This window comes from Triticum dicoccoides, chromosome 3B (assembly GCF_002162155.2).
Source record: "Triticum dicoccoides isolate Atlit2015 ecotype Zavitan chromosome 3B, WEW_v2.0, whole genome shotgun sequence".
Lineage (NCBI taxonomy): Eukaryota > Viridiplantae > Streptophyta > Magnoliopsida > Poales > Poaceae > Triticum > Triticum dicoccoides.
In genome coordinates this window covers 485,281,168-485,295,492 of record NC_041385.1, presented here as the reverse complement: position 1 = coordinate 485,295,492, position 14,325 = coordinate 485,281,168, and positions in this window count along the sequence as shown.

Sequence of the window (14,325 nt, the reverse complement as noted above, 5' to 3'; positions counted from 1 at the left end):
AGCTTTGAGCTGTTGTTGATTCTTTTTCAGGCTTTTCGCTGTGGCCATGAGCCGTCGCTTAAAGCAAACTTGCTATACGGGATCCTCAGGCACGCCGAATTCATCGTCGCTGAGGCTTACCTCCTCCAAGTATCCGTTCGTCGCCTGTCCGGCCTGCTCGAAGGCAGGCTGATCGGGATTGTATTCATCTTCGATATCGTCCGGATTGTTTTTGACTCCTATGTCGGTATTGTTGTGGCAGGGCTTGGAGCGGCGCTGATTACGCCCATACTTAGCCTTCTTCCTTGAGGGGCTATCCTCCATTGCCTCCTCACCATTGGTTTCTTTCGGAGTGTCCACCATATATATATCATGTGAGGAGGTGGCTGTCCAGCGCCCAGTGGGCGGTGGTTCCTGTTCTTCTCCTACATCGTCATCCACACTGTTGATGTCTTCAGAGTCGAAGTCAAGCACGTCGGTCAAGTCATCGACCGTGGCAATGAAGTGGGTGGTGGGTGGGCAACGAATTCCCTCGTCGCCTGCTTCCCACTCGAGCCGGACATAGTTCGGCCAAGAGTCTCCTGACAAAGAGAGAGAAATTAACGAGTTCAGCATGTCGCCAAAGGGTGAGTGCTGGAAGATATCCGCAGTGGTGAACCCCATTACCGGAGCCCAACTAGATTCGGCGGGCTCGGGGGTGCGCGGACTGGAACCTACAGCCGGACACGAGTCCGGGGGTCCGGTGTCACAGGCTTCCTTGGGGTGGAGTCTGTGCTCGGCTTTACCGCCGATGAGTGTGCGTCCTCCGGGGCGGGGTCCATCCACCCATCCTCGGACGACGTGATTTGTCCTGAATTTAGGTCCGGGCTTCCTGCAGGTCCAATATCCCGATTATTATTCGACAACAGGTCTAAGTCGTGCCCGTCGTGACTGTTCGGCGCTCCTGGCGTAGGCCCGAACCCATCGAAGATCAAGTCTCCGCGGATATCGGCCTTGTAGTTCAAGTTTCCAGGCCTGACCTGATGGCCAGGGGCGTAGCTGTCGATCTGCTCCAGATGGCCGAGCGAATTGGCCCATAGTGCGAAGCCACCGGACATGAAGATCTGTCCGGGGAGAAAAGTCTCACTCTGGACCATGTTGTTGTTGATGATTGAAGGAGCCATCGAGCCTTGCAGCGATGACATAGAGGAACTCTCAATGAAAGCACCAATGTCGGTGTCAAAACCGGCGGATCTCGGGTAGGGGGTCCCGATCTGTGCGTCTAAGGCTAATGGTAATAGGAGGCAAGGGACACGATGTTTTACCCAGGTTCGGGCCCTCTCGATGGAGGTAAAACCTTACTTCCTGCTTGATTGATCCTGATGATATGAGTATTACAAGAGTTGATCTACCACGAGATCGTAGAGGCTAAACCCTAGAAGCTAGCCTATGATGATTATGATTGTCCTTCTATGGACTAAACCCTCCGGTTTATATAGACACCGGAGGGGGCTAGGGTTTACACAGAGTCGGTTACAAAGAAGGATATCTAATATCCAGATCGCCAAGCTTGTCTTCCACGCAAAGGAGAGTCCCATCCGGACACGAGACAAAGTCTTGAGTCTTGTATGTTCACGGTCCAACAATCCGGCCAAAGTATATAGTCTGGCTGTCCGGATACCCCCTAATCCATGACTCCCTCAGGAAGGAAGTACCTCGGCGAGGACACCGACGCGGGAAGTGACTCTGAAGATGAAGATGTCGTCACCCCGACGAAGGAAGGCCGACAACGCAAGAGGAAGCGCAAAGGCAAGACCGTGCTTGCTGTCGAGGAATCCGTCAAACCCCGGCACCGCCAAGAAGGCTAGGGTTGACGACCCCAGCAAGGAGATTGCCGAGTGTGACGCCTGCCGAGCCTTGGCGGCTGGCGGCAAGCCAGAGGATTCCGCCAAGCAATATTGCAAGATTCACCGCACCAAAGGCCATGACCTTCAAAACTGCCGTCAAGTTGACCAGCTGATGGAGAAGCAGAGGGCTGAGTATGAAAGACGAGACAAAGAGAAGGGCCAAGATGGTGCTGAGGGATCCGGCAAGAAGCCCGATGGCCGAGGGGGTCGCCGCGGCAAAGACAAGCAACAAGAAAGGCCTACTCGAGGCCGTGACAAGAAAGAGGGAGATGATGATCATGACGATGACGAGGAGTCTAGCGAGCATGAGTTTCAGAAAGCCACAGAGGTTATGTGCGTTGATGGAGGCGCGTCGTTGCATTCTTCCCACCGTCAACCCAACCAGTGGGCACGTGAGATCAAAGCAACGGAGCCGATGATTGACGCACAGAAGCCATTGAAATGGTCCAACATGCCTATCATTTTACGCTGAGGGTCACCCCGACCGCACAACCGCGGTTGAGTGTTTGCCGTTGTTGGTTTCACCAACAATCCGCAACCTCAAGGTGACAAAAATTCTAGTTGACGATGGGGCTGGTCTGAACTTGATCTCGCGCAATGTGATCAAGAGGTTGCAGATACCTAATGAAGATCTCGAAGAAACAGGTACGTTTCAAGGGATCAATCCAGGGAGGATCTAGCCTAAAGGAAAGGTCACATTACCAGCCACGTTTGGTGGCGACCTCAACTACAGGACAGAGAAGATCGTTTTTGATGTCGCCGAGATCCGTTGCCATATAACGGAATCCTTGGCCGTCCAGCACTGGCCAAGTTCATGGCGGCATCACACTATGCGTACAACAAGCTGAAGATGCCCGACCCAATGAGCATCATCACTGTCGACTGCGACATGCGCTCATCTGTGCTGAGCAACTCTACTGAGAGGCAGTTGCAGCACCTGCCGCCAAAACACTTGCTCCTGCCACTGGAGCCTCCGAGGGGAAGAAGACTAGCAAGGCCTCGGTCACCGGCAAGACCTCAACCACCGGCAAGACTTCTGGCCCCGGCAAGGACTCCTACACCCACTCCGGCAAACGTGCCTCCTCGGAGTGCTGCGTTCCCGTTGAGGACGTGCCAGAGAGCTCCACCGGCAAGAGCAAGAAATCCAAGGCAGCACCACCAGAAACCAAGAAGGTACCCGTCAAGGAGGATGGCACGGGTGGAGCTTTTACCATAAGCTCCACCCTTGACAGCAAATAGGAAAGCGTGCTCGTCGCCTTCCCGTGGGCGAATGCCGATGTGTTTGCATGGCAAGCGTCTGACATCCCCGGTGTTCCCAGGGAGGTGATTGAGCACCACCTTGTTATCTGTCCTCATGCACGGCCTATCAAGCAAAAGGTCAGGAAGCAAGATTTGAAGTGACAAGAGTTCATTATCAAGGAGATCAGAAAGTTGGAAGCGGCAGTCTGGTCAGAGGAGTGCTCCACCCAACGTGGTTGGCCAATCCAGTGGTGGTGCGTAAGGCAAATGGGAAATGGAGGTTGTGTATTGACTATATAGATATCAATAAAGCATGTCCAAAGGACCTTTCCCTTTGCCATGCATTGACCAGATAGTGGACTCCACTGCCGGGTGCGACATGCTGTCGTTCCTCGACGCCTACTCAGGATACCACCAAATCTTCATGGCGAAGGAAGATCAAGAAAAGACCGCGTTCATCACCCCATGTGGTACGTACTATTTTGTACGAATGCCTTTCGGGTTGAAAAGCGTTAGTTCGATATTTTCCTGGGTGGTCCAAATTGGTTTTGAGCCCCAGCTACATAGAAATATGGAAGCTTATATGGATGATATAGTGGTCAACACCAAGGACAAAGCCACGCTCGTGCAAGATCTGGAGGAAACATTTACAAATTGAGAAAGATCAACCTCAAGATCAACCCTAAGAAGTGTGTGTTCAGCGTCCCATCCGGAAAACTTCTTGGGCTCTTCGTGTCTCAACGCAGAATCGAAGCAAATCCCGACGAGATCAAAGCGATTGAGAAGATTGAGGCGCCAAGACGAGTTAAGGATGTCTGTAGGCTCGCCGGCTGCGTTGTTGCTCTGAGTAGGTTTATCTCCAAATCCGCTGAGCGCGCCCTGCCTTTTTTCAAAATTTTGAAAAAGGCGGGTCTAATGAAATGGACTCCGGAAGTGGAGGCAGCGCTGCAAGATTTGAAGAGGTACCTCTCCTCTACGCCAATACTAGTTGCGCCTAAATCGCAAGAGCCGTTGCTGCTATATCTAGCAGCGATGAATCAAGTGGTCAGTTCCGCCCTAGTGGCACAGAGAGAAGTTGAGGAAGAAGCAGCGGCAATGGTGAGGCCTTCAGATGATGAGCCGGGGCCTTCCCCGATAGAGTGTGATACCGGCAAGGCGGGACCCTGGCAGGGCCCGGTCCCGGCGAGACGGGATGTGCGCAAACAAGCGAAGTAGAACAGAAGAAGAAGGTGATGAAGCACCCGGTTTATTTTGTCAGCTCCCTCTTATAGGGGGCTAGATCAAGATACTCTGGTATGCAGAAGCTGCTTTTCGGCCTTCTTATGGCCTCAAGAAAGCTGTGTCACTATTTCCAAGCACATCAGATCGTCACTCGCCTCCTGTTGCAACAGATCTTGCACAACCCAGATGCAACCGGGAGGATTGTGGAGTGGGCGTTGGAACCGTCAAGCTTTGGTCTCAAGTTCGATAGCACTTCGACAATTAAGTGCAGAGCCTTGGCAGAGTTCATAGCAGAATGGACCTCAACGCCTAATGAAGAAATTCAAGAGACCAATCTTCCCGGCAAGGAGACGAGCCATGATTGGATTATGTACTTTGATGGGGCTTTCTCGCTGCAAGGTGCTGGTGTCGGCGTGCTACTTGTCGCGCCCATCGGAGAGTGCCTCAAGTACGTAGTCCAGATGCACTTTCCTTGGGAAAAATCAACAAACAACACTGTAGAGTATGAGGGACTGCTTGCCGGTCTCAGGATCACGGCAGACCTCGGAATCGGGAAGCTCATCATCCCAGGTGATTCGCGGCTTGTCGTTAAGCAAGTTAACAAAGTTTATCAAAGCCCATTGATGGAAGCCTATGTAGATGAAGTGAGGAAGTTGGAGGAGCATTTTGACTGTCTGTAAGCAGAGCATGTTCCTCGAGCACAAAACAGCATTGCCGACGACTTGTCAAAACGCGCTGCCCTCAAGTTGCCTATGGAACCAGGTACCTTTGTGCTCCAATTGACTCAGCCATCCGTTGAACCATCAGCAGGACTGAACAAGCGAAGGAAGGCGGGTCCCGGCAAGTACTTTCCCGCTGAGCTCCTAGGAGCCGCCGGCAAGGAAGTTGCCGGGGACCCCAAGCTTGCCGGGGAGCAGCAGGCTCCGGCAGGGCCTCAGGCCCTTGCCGTAGAGACAGCTGCCCCGCGGCAGAAGATGTGCCTTTAGTCCTTGCCATCAAGCCTCAGGCTCCGGCATGGGCACAGTACACTGTTCGGTTCCTCCAAATAGGGGAACTCCCTAAGGAACAGGAAGAGGCAGAAAAATTAGCCCATCGGTCCAGCATGTACAAGTTCGTGGATGATGTCCTATACAGAAGGAGACCGAACGGTGTGAAATTGAAGTGCATTCCTTAGGAGGACAGACTGGAGCTGTTGGCAGAGATACATGGAGACATATGTGGCTCCCACATAGGGTCAAGAGCCCTTGCTGGCAAAGCATTCCGGCAAGGTTTCTTTTGGCCCACCGCTTGTTGGGGAACGTAGTAATTTCAAAATTTTCCTACGCACACGCAAGATCATGGTGATGACATAGCAACGAGAGGGGAGAGTGTTGTCCACGTACCCTCGTAGACCGTAAGCGGAAGCGTTATGACAATGCGGTTGATGTAGTCGTACGTCTTCACGATCCGACCGATCCAAGTACCGAACGTACGGCACCTCCGAGTTCAGCACACGTTCAGCTCGATGACGATCCCCGGACTCCGATCTAGCAAGGTGTTGGGGATGAGTTCCGTCAGCATGATGGCGTGGTGACGATGATGATGTTCTACCGGCGCAGGGCTTCGCCTACACTCCGCGACGATATGACCGAGGTGGAATATGGTGGAGGGGGGCACCGCACACGGCTAAGGAACGATCCGTAGATCAACTTGTGTGTCATGGGGTGCCCCCCTGCCCCCGTATATAAAGGAGGGAGGGGGAGGTGCGGCCGGCCCCCTTGGGGTGCGCCTGGAGGAGTCCTACTCCCACCGGGAGTAGGACTCCCCCCTCTTGCCTTGGTGGAGAAGGAAAGGGGGGAGGGGAAAGAGGAAAGGGGGGCGCCGCCCCCCCTTCCTTGTCCTATTCGGACTAGGGGGGAGGGGGCGCGCGGCCTGCCCTGGCCAGCCCTCCACTTCTCCCTCATGGCCCACTAAGGCCCATTAACCACCGGGAGGGTTCCGGTAACCCCCTGGTGTTCCGGTAAAATCCCGATTTCACCCGGAACCTTTCTGATGTCCAAACATAGGCTTCCAATATATCAATCTTTATGTCTCGACCATTTCGAGACTCCTCGTCATGTCCGTGATCACATCCGGGACTCCGAACAAACTTCGGTACATCAAAACTTATAAACTCATAATAAAACTGTCATCGTAACGTTAAGCGTGCGGACCCTACGGGTTCGAGAACTATGTAGACATGACTTAGAACTATTCTCGGTCAATAACCAATAGCAGAACCTGGATGCCCATATTGGTTCCTACATATTCTACGAAGATCTTTATCGGTCAAACCGCATAACAACATACGTTGTTCCTTTTGTCATCGGTATGTTACTTGCCCGAGATTTGATCGTCGGTATCCAATACCTAGTTCAATCTCGTTACCGGCAAGTCTCTTTACTCGTTACATAATGCATCATCCCGTAACCAACTCATTTGGTCACATTGCTTGCAAGGCTTATAATGATGTGCATTACCGAGAGGGCCCAGAGATACCTCTCCGACAATCGGAGTGACAAAACCTAATCTCGAAATACGCCAACTCAACATGTACCTTCGGAGACACCTGTAGTACTCCTTTATAATCACCCAGTTACGTTGTGACGTTTGGTAGTACCCAAAGTGTTCCTCCGGTAAACGGGAGTTGCATAATTCTCATAGTTACAGGAACATGTATAAGTCATGAAGAAAGCAATAGCAATATACTAAACGATCAAGTGCTAGGCTAACGGAGTGGGTCATGTCAATCACATCATTCTCCTAATGATGTGATCCCATTAATCAAATGACAACACATGTCTATGGTTAGGAAACATAACCATCTTTGATTAATGAGCTAGTCAAGTAGAGGCATACTAGTGACTATATGTTTGTCTATGTATTCACACATGTATCATGTTTCCGGTTAATACAATTCTAGCATGAATAATAAACATTTATCATGATATGAGGAAATAAATAATAACTTTATTATTGCCTCTAGGGCATATTTCCTTCAGTCTCCCACTTGCACTAGAGTCAATAATCTAGATTACATAGTATGATTCTAACACCCATGGAGTCTTGGTGCTGATCATGTTTTGCTCGTGAGAGTGGCTTAGTCAACGGGTCTGCAACATTCAGATCCATATGTATCTTGCAAATCTCTATGTCTCCCACTTGGACTTGGTCCTGAATGGAATTGAAGCGTCTCTTGATGTGCTTGGTCCTCTTGTGAAATCTGGATTCCTTTGCCAAGGCAATTGCACCAGTATTGTCACAGAAGATTTTCATTGGTCCCGATGCACTAGGTATGACACCTAGATCGGAAATGAACTCCTTCATCCAGACTCCTTCATTTGCTGCTTCCAAAGCAGCTATGTACTCCGCTTCACATGTAGATCCCGCCACGACGCTTTGTATAGAACTGCACCAACTTACAGCTCCACCGTTTAATAAAAACACGTATCCGGTTTGCGATTTAGAATCATCCGGATCAGTGTCAAAGCTTGCATCGACGTAACCATTTACGACTAGCTCTTTGTCACCTCCATATACGAGAAACATATCCTTAGTCCTTTTCAGGTATTTCAGGATGTTCTTGACCGTTGTCCAGTGATCCACCCCTGGATTACTTTGGTACCTTCTTGCCAAGCTTATTGCTAAGCATACGTCAGGTCTGGTACACAGCATTGCATACATGATAGAACCTATGGCTGAAGCATAGGGAACATCTTTCATTTTCTCTCTATCTTCTGTTGTGGTCGGGCATTGAGTTTGACTCAACTTCACACCTTGTAGTACAGGCAAGAACCCTTTCTTTGCCTGATCCATTTTGAACCTTTTCAAAATTTTATCAAGGTATGTGCTTTGTGAAAGTCCTATTAAGCATCTTGATCTATCTCTATAGATCTTGATGCCCAATATGTAAGCAGCTTCACCGAGGTCTTTCATTGAAAAACTTTTATTCAAGTATCCCTTTATACTATCCAGAAATTCTATATCATTTCCAATTAATAATATGTCATCTACATATAATATCAGAAATGCTACAGAGCTCCCACCCACTTTCTTGTAAATACAGGCTTCTCCAAAAGTCTGTATAAAACCATATGCTTTGATCACACTATCAAAGCGTTTATTCCAACTCCGAGATGCTTGCACTAGTCTATAAATGGAACGCTGGAGCTTGCACACTTTGTTAGCACCTTTTGGATCAACAAAACCTTCTGCCTGCATCATATACAACTCTGCTTCCAGAAATCCATTCAAGAATGCAGTTTTGACATCCATTTGCCAAATTTCATAATCATGAAATGCAGCAATAGCTAACATGATTCGAACAGACTTAAGCATCGCTACGGGTGAGAAAGTCTCATCGTAGTCAACTCCTTGAACTTGTCGAAAACCTTTCGCAACAAGTCAAGCTTTATAGACAGTTACATTACCATCAGCGTCAGTCTTCTTCTTAAAGATCCATTTGTTCTCAATGGCCTGCCGATCATCGGGCAAGTCAACCAAAGTCCATACTTTGTTCTCATACATGGATCCCATCTCATATTTCATGGCCTCTAGCCATTTTGCGGAATCTGGGCTCATCATCGCTTCCTCATAGTTCGTAGGTTCATCATGGTCAAGTAACATGACTTCCAGAATAGGATTACCGTACCACTCTGGTGCGGATCTTATTCTGGTAGACCTTCGAAGTTCAGTAGAAATTTGATCTGAAGTTTCATGATCAATATCATTAGCTTCCTCACTAATTGGTGTAGGTGTCACAGGAACCGATTCATGTGATGAACTACTTTCCAATAAGGGAGCAGGTACAGTTACCTCATCAAGTTCTACTTTCCTCCCACTCACTTCTTTCGAGAGAAACTCCTTCTCTAGAAAGGATCCATTCTTAGCAACGAATGTCTTGCCTTCGGATCTGTGATAGAAGGTATACCCAACTGTTTCTTTTGGGTATCCTATGAAGACACATTTCTCCGATTTAGGTTCGAGCTTATCTGGTTGAAGTTTTTTCACATAAGCGTCGCAGCCCCAAACTTTAAGAAACGACAACTTTGGTTTCTTGCCAAACCACAGTTCATAAGGCGTCGTCTCTACGGATTTTGATGGTGCCCTATTTAACGTGAATGCGGCCGTCTCTAAAGCATAACCCCAAAACGATAGCGGTAAATCAGTAAGAGACATCATAGATCGCACCATATCTAGTAAAGTACGATTACGACGTTCGGACACACCATTTCGTTGTGGTGTTCCGGGTGGCGTGAGTTGCGAAACTATTCCGCATAGTTTTAAATGTAGACCAAACTCGTAACTCAAATATTCTCCTCCACGATCAGATCGTAGAAATTTTATTTTCTTGTTACGATGATTTTCCACTTCACTCTGAAATTCTTTGAACTTTTCAAATGTTTCAGACTTGTGTTTCATCAAGTAGATATACCCATATCCGCTCAAATCATCTGTGAAGGTGAGAAAATAACGATACCCGCCGCGAGCCTCAACATTCATTGGACCACAAACATCAGTATGTATGATTTCCAACAAATCTGTTGCTCTCTCCATAGTACCGGAGAACGGTGTTTTAGTCATCTTGCCCATGAGGCACGGTTCGCAAGTACCAAGTGATTCATAATCAAGTGATTCCAAAATTCCATCAGTATGGAGTTTCTTCATGCGCTTTACACCGATATGACCTAAACGGCAGTGCCACAAATAGGTTGCACTGTCATTATTAACTCTGCATCTTTTGGTTTCAACACTATGAATATGTGTATCACTACTATCGAGATTCAATAAAAATAGACCACTCTTCAAGGGTGCATGACCATAAAAGATATTACTCATATAAATAGAACAACCATTATTCTCTGATTTAAATGAATAACCGTCTCGCATCAAACAAGATCCAGATATAATGTTCATGCTCAACGCTGGTGCCAAATAACAATTATTCAGGTCTAAAACTAATCCCGAAGGTAGATGTAGAGGTAGTGTGCCGACCGCGATCACATTGACTTCGGAACCGTTTCCCACGCACATCGTCACCTCATCCTTGGCCAGTGCTCGCTTATTCCGTAGTCCCTGTTTCGAGTTGCAAATGTTAGCAACAGAACCAGTATCAAATACCCAGGTGCTACTGCGAGCTCTAGTAAGGTACACATCAATAACATGTATATCACATATACCTTTGTTCACCTTGCCATCCTTCTTATCCGCCAAATACTTGGGGCAGTTCCGCTTCCAGTGTCCAGTATGCTTGTAGTAGAAGCACTCAGTTTCAGGCTTAGGTCCGGACTTGGGTTTCTTCTCTTGAGCAGCAACTTGCTTACTGTTCTTCTTGAAGTTCCCCTTCTTCTTCCCTTTGCCCTTTTTCTTGAAACTGGTGGTCTTATTAACCATCAACACTTGATGCTCCTTCTTGATTTCTACCTCTGCGGCTTTTAGCATTGCGAAGAGCTCGGGAATAGTCTTGTTCATCCCTTGCATATTATAGTTCATCACGAAGCTCTTGTAGCTTGGTGGCAGTGATTGAAGAATTCTGTCAATGACACTATCATCAGGAAGATTAACTCCCAGTTGAATCAAGTGATTATTATACCCAAACATTTTGAGTATATGTTCATTGACAGAACTATTCTCCTCCATCTTACAGCTATAGAACTTATTGGAGACTTCATATCTCTCAATCCGGGCATTTGCTTGAAATATTAACTTCAACTCCTGGAACATCTCATATGCTCCATGACGTTCAAAACGTCGTTGAAGACCCGGTTCTAAGCCGTAAAGCATGGCACACTGAACTATCGAGTAGTCATCAGCTTTGCTCTGCCAGACGTTCTTAACGTCGTCAGTTGCATCAGCAGCAGGCCTGGCACCCAGCGGTGCTTCCAGGACGTAACTTTTCTGTGCAGAAATGAGGACAATCCTCAGGTTACGGACCCAGTCCGTGTAATTGCTACCATCATCTTTCAACTTTGTTTTCTCAAGGAACGCATTAAAATTCAACGGAACAACAGCACGAGCCATCTATCTACAACAAACATAGATAAGCAAAAAACTATCAGGTACTAAGTTCATGATAAATTTAAGTTCAATTAATCATATTACTTAAGAACTCCCACTTAGACAGACATCTCTCTAGTCATCTAAGTGATCACGTGATCCAAATCAACTAAACCATAACCGATCATCACATGAGATGGAGTAGTTTTCAATGGTGAACATCACTATGTTGATCATATCTACTATATGATTCACGCTCGACCTTTCGGTCTCTGTGTTCCGAGGCCATATCTGCATATGCTAGGCTCGTCAAGTTTAACCTGAGTATTCTGCGTGTGCAAAAACTGGCTTGCACCCGTTGTACATGGACGTAGAGCTCATCACACCCGATCATCACGTGGTGTCTGGGCACGACGAACTTTGGCAACGGTGCATACTCAGGGAGAACACTTCTTGATAATTTTAGTGACAGATCATCTTAAAATGCTACCGTCAATCAAAGCAAGATAAGATGCATAAAGGATTAACATCACATGCAATCAATATAAGTGATATGATATGGCCATCATCATCTTGTGCTTGTGATCTCCATCTCCGAAGCACCATCGTGATCACCATCGTCACCGGCGCGACACCTTGATCTTCATCGTAGCATCTTTGTCGTTTACGCCATCTATTTCTTCTACGACTATCTCTACCGCTTAGTGATAAAGTAAAGCAATTACAGGGCGTTTGCATTTCATACAATAAAGTGACAACCATATGGCTCCTGCCAGTTGCCGATAACTTCGGTTACAAAACATGATCATCTCATACAATAAAATATAGCATCACGTCTTGACCATATCACATCACAACATGCCCTGCAAAAACAAGTTAGACGTCCTCTACTTTGTTGTTGCAAATTTTACGTGGCTTCTACGGGCTTAGCAAGAACCGTTCTTACCTACGCATCAAAACCACAACGATAGTTCGTCAAGTTAGTGCTATTTTAACCTTCGCAAGGACCGGGCGTAGCCACACTCAATTCAGCTAAAGTGAGAGAGACAGACACCCGCCAGCCACCTTTAAGCACAAGTGCTCGCAAAGGTGAAACTAGTCTCGCGTAAGCGTACGCGTAATGTCGGTCCGGGCCGCTTCATCTCACAATACCGCCGAACCAAAGTATGACATGCTGGTAAGCAGTATGACTTGTATCGCCCACAACTCACTTGTGTTCTACTCGTGCATATAACATCAACGCCTAAAACCAGGCTCGGATGCCACTGTTGGGGAACGTAGTAATTTCAAAGTTTTCCTACGCACACGCAAGATCATGGTGATGACATAGCAACAAGAGGGGAGAGTGTTGTCCACGTACCCTCGTAGACCGTAAGCGGAAGCGTTATGACAACGCGGTTGATGTAGTCGTACGTCTTCACGATCTGACCGATCCAAGTACCGAACGTACGGCACCTTCGAGTTCAGCACACGTTCAGCTCGATGACGATCCCCGGACTCCGATCTAGCAAGGTGTCGGGGATGAGTTCCGTCAGCATGATGGCGTGGTGACGATGATGATGTTCTACCGGCGCAGGGCTTCGCCTAAACTCCGCGACGATATGACCGAGGTGGAATATGGTGGAGGGGGGCACCGCACACGGCTAAGGAACGATCCGTAGATCAACTTGTGTGTCATGGGGTGCCCCCCTGCCCCCGTATATAAAGGAGGGAGGGGGAGGTGCGGCCGGCCCCCTTGGGGTGCGCCTGGAGGAGTCCTACTCCCACCGGGAGTAGGACTCCCCCCTCTTGCCTTGGTGGAGAAGGAAAGGGGGGAGGGGAAAGAGGAAAGGGGGGCGCCGCCCCCCCTTCCTTGTCCTATTCGGACTAGGGGGAGGGGGCGCGTGGCCTGCCCTGGCCGGCCCTCCTCTTCTCCCTCATGGCCCACTAAGGCCCACTAACCCCCGGGAGGGTTCCGGTAACCCCCCGGTGTTCCGGTAAAATCCTGATTTCACCCGGAACCTTTCCGATGTCCAAACATAGGCTTCCAATATATCAATCTTTATGTCTCGACCATTTCGAGACTCCTCGTCATGTGTGTGATCACATCCGGGACTCCGAACAAACTTCGGTACATCAAAACTTATAAACTCATAATAAAACTGTCATTGTAACATTAAGCGTGCGGACCCTACGGGTTCGAGAACTATGTAGACATGACTTAGAACTATTCTCGGTCAATAACCAATAGCGGAACCTGGATGCCCATATTGGTTCCTACATATTCTACGAAGATCTTTATCGGTCAAACCGCATAACAACATACGTTGTTCCTTTTGTCATCGGTATGTTACTTGCCCGAGATTTGATCGTCGGTATCCAATACCTAGTTCAATCTCGTTACCGGCAAGTCTCTTTACTCGTTACATAATGCATCATCCCGTAACCAACTCATTTGGTCACATTGCTTGCAAGGCTTATAATGATGTGCATTACCGAGAGGGCCCAGAGATACCTCTCCGACAATCGGAGTGACAAAACCTAATCTCGAAATACGCCAACTCAACATGTACCTTCGGAGACACCTGTAGTACTCCTTTATAATCACCCAGTTACGTTGTGACGTTTGGTAGTACCCAAAGTGTTCCTCCGGTAAACGGGAGTTGCATAATTCTCATAGTTACAGGAACATGTATAAGTCATGAAGAAAGCAATAGCAATATACTAAACGATCAAGTGCTAGGCTAACGGAATGGGTCATGTCAATCACATCATTCTCCTAATGATGTGATCCCATTAATCAAATGACAACACATGTCTATGGTTAGGAAACATAACCATCTTTGATTAATGAGCTAGTCAAGTAGAGGCATACTAGTGACTATATGTTTGTCTATGTATTCACACATGTATCATGTTTCCGGTTAATACAATTCTAGCATGAATAATAAACATTTATCATGATATGAGGAAATAAATAATAACTTTATTATTGCCTCTAGGGCAT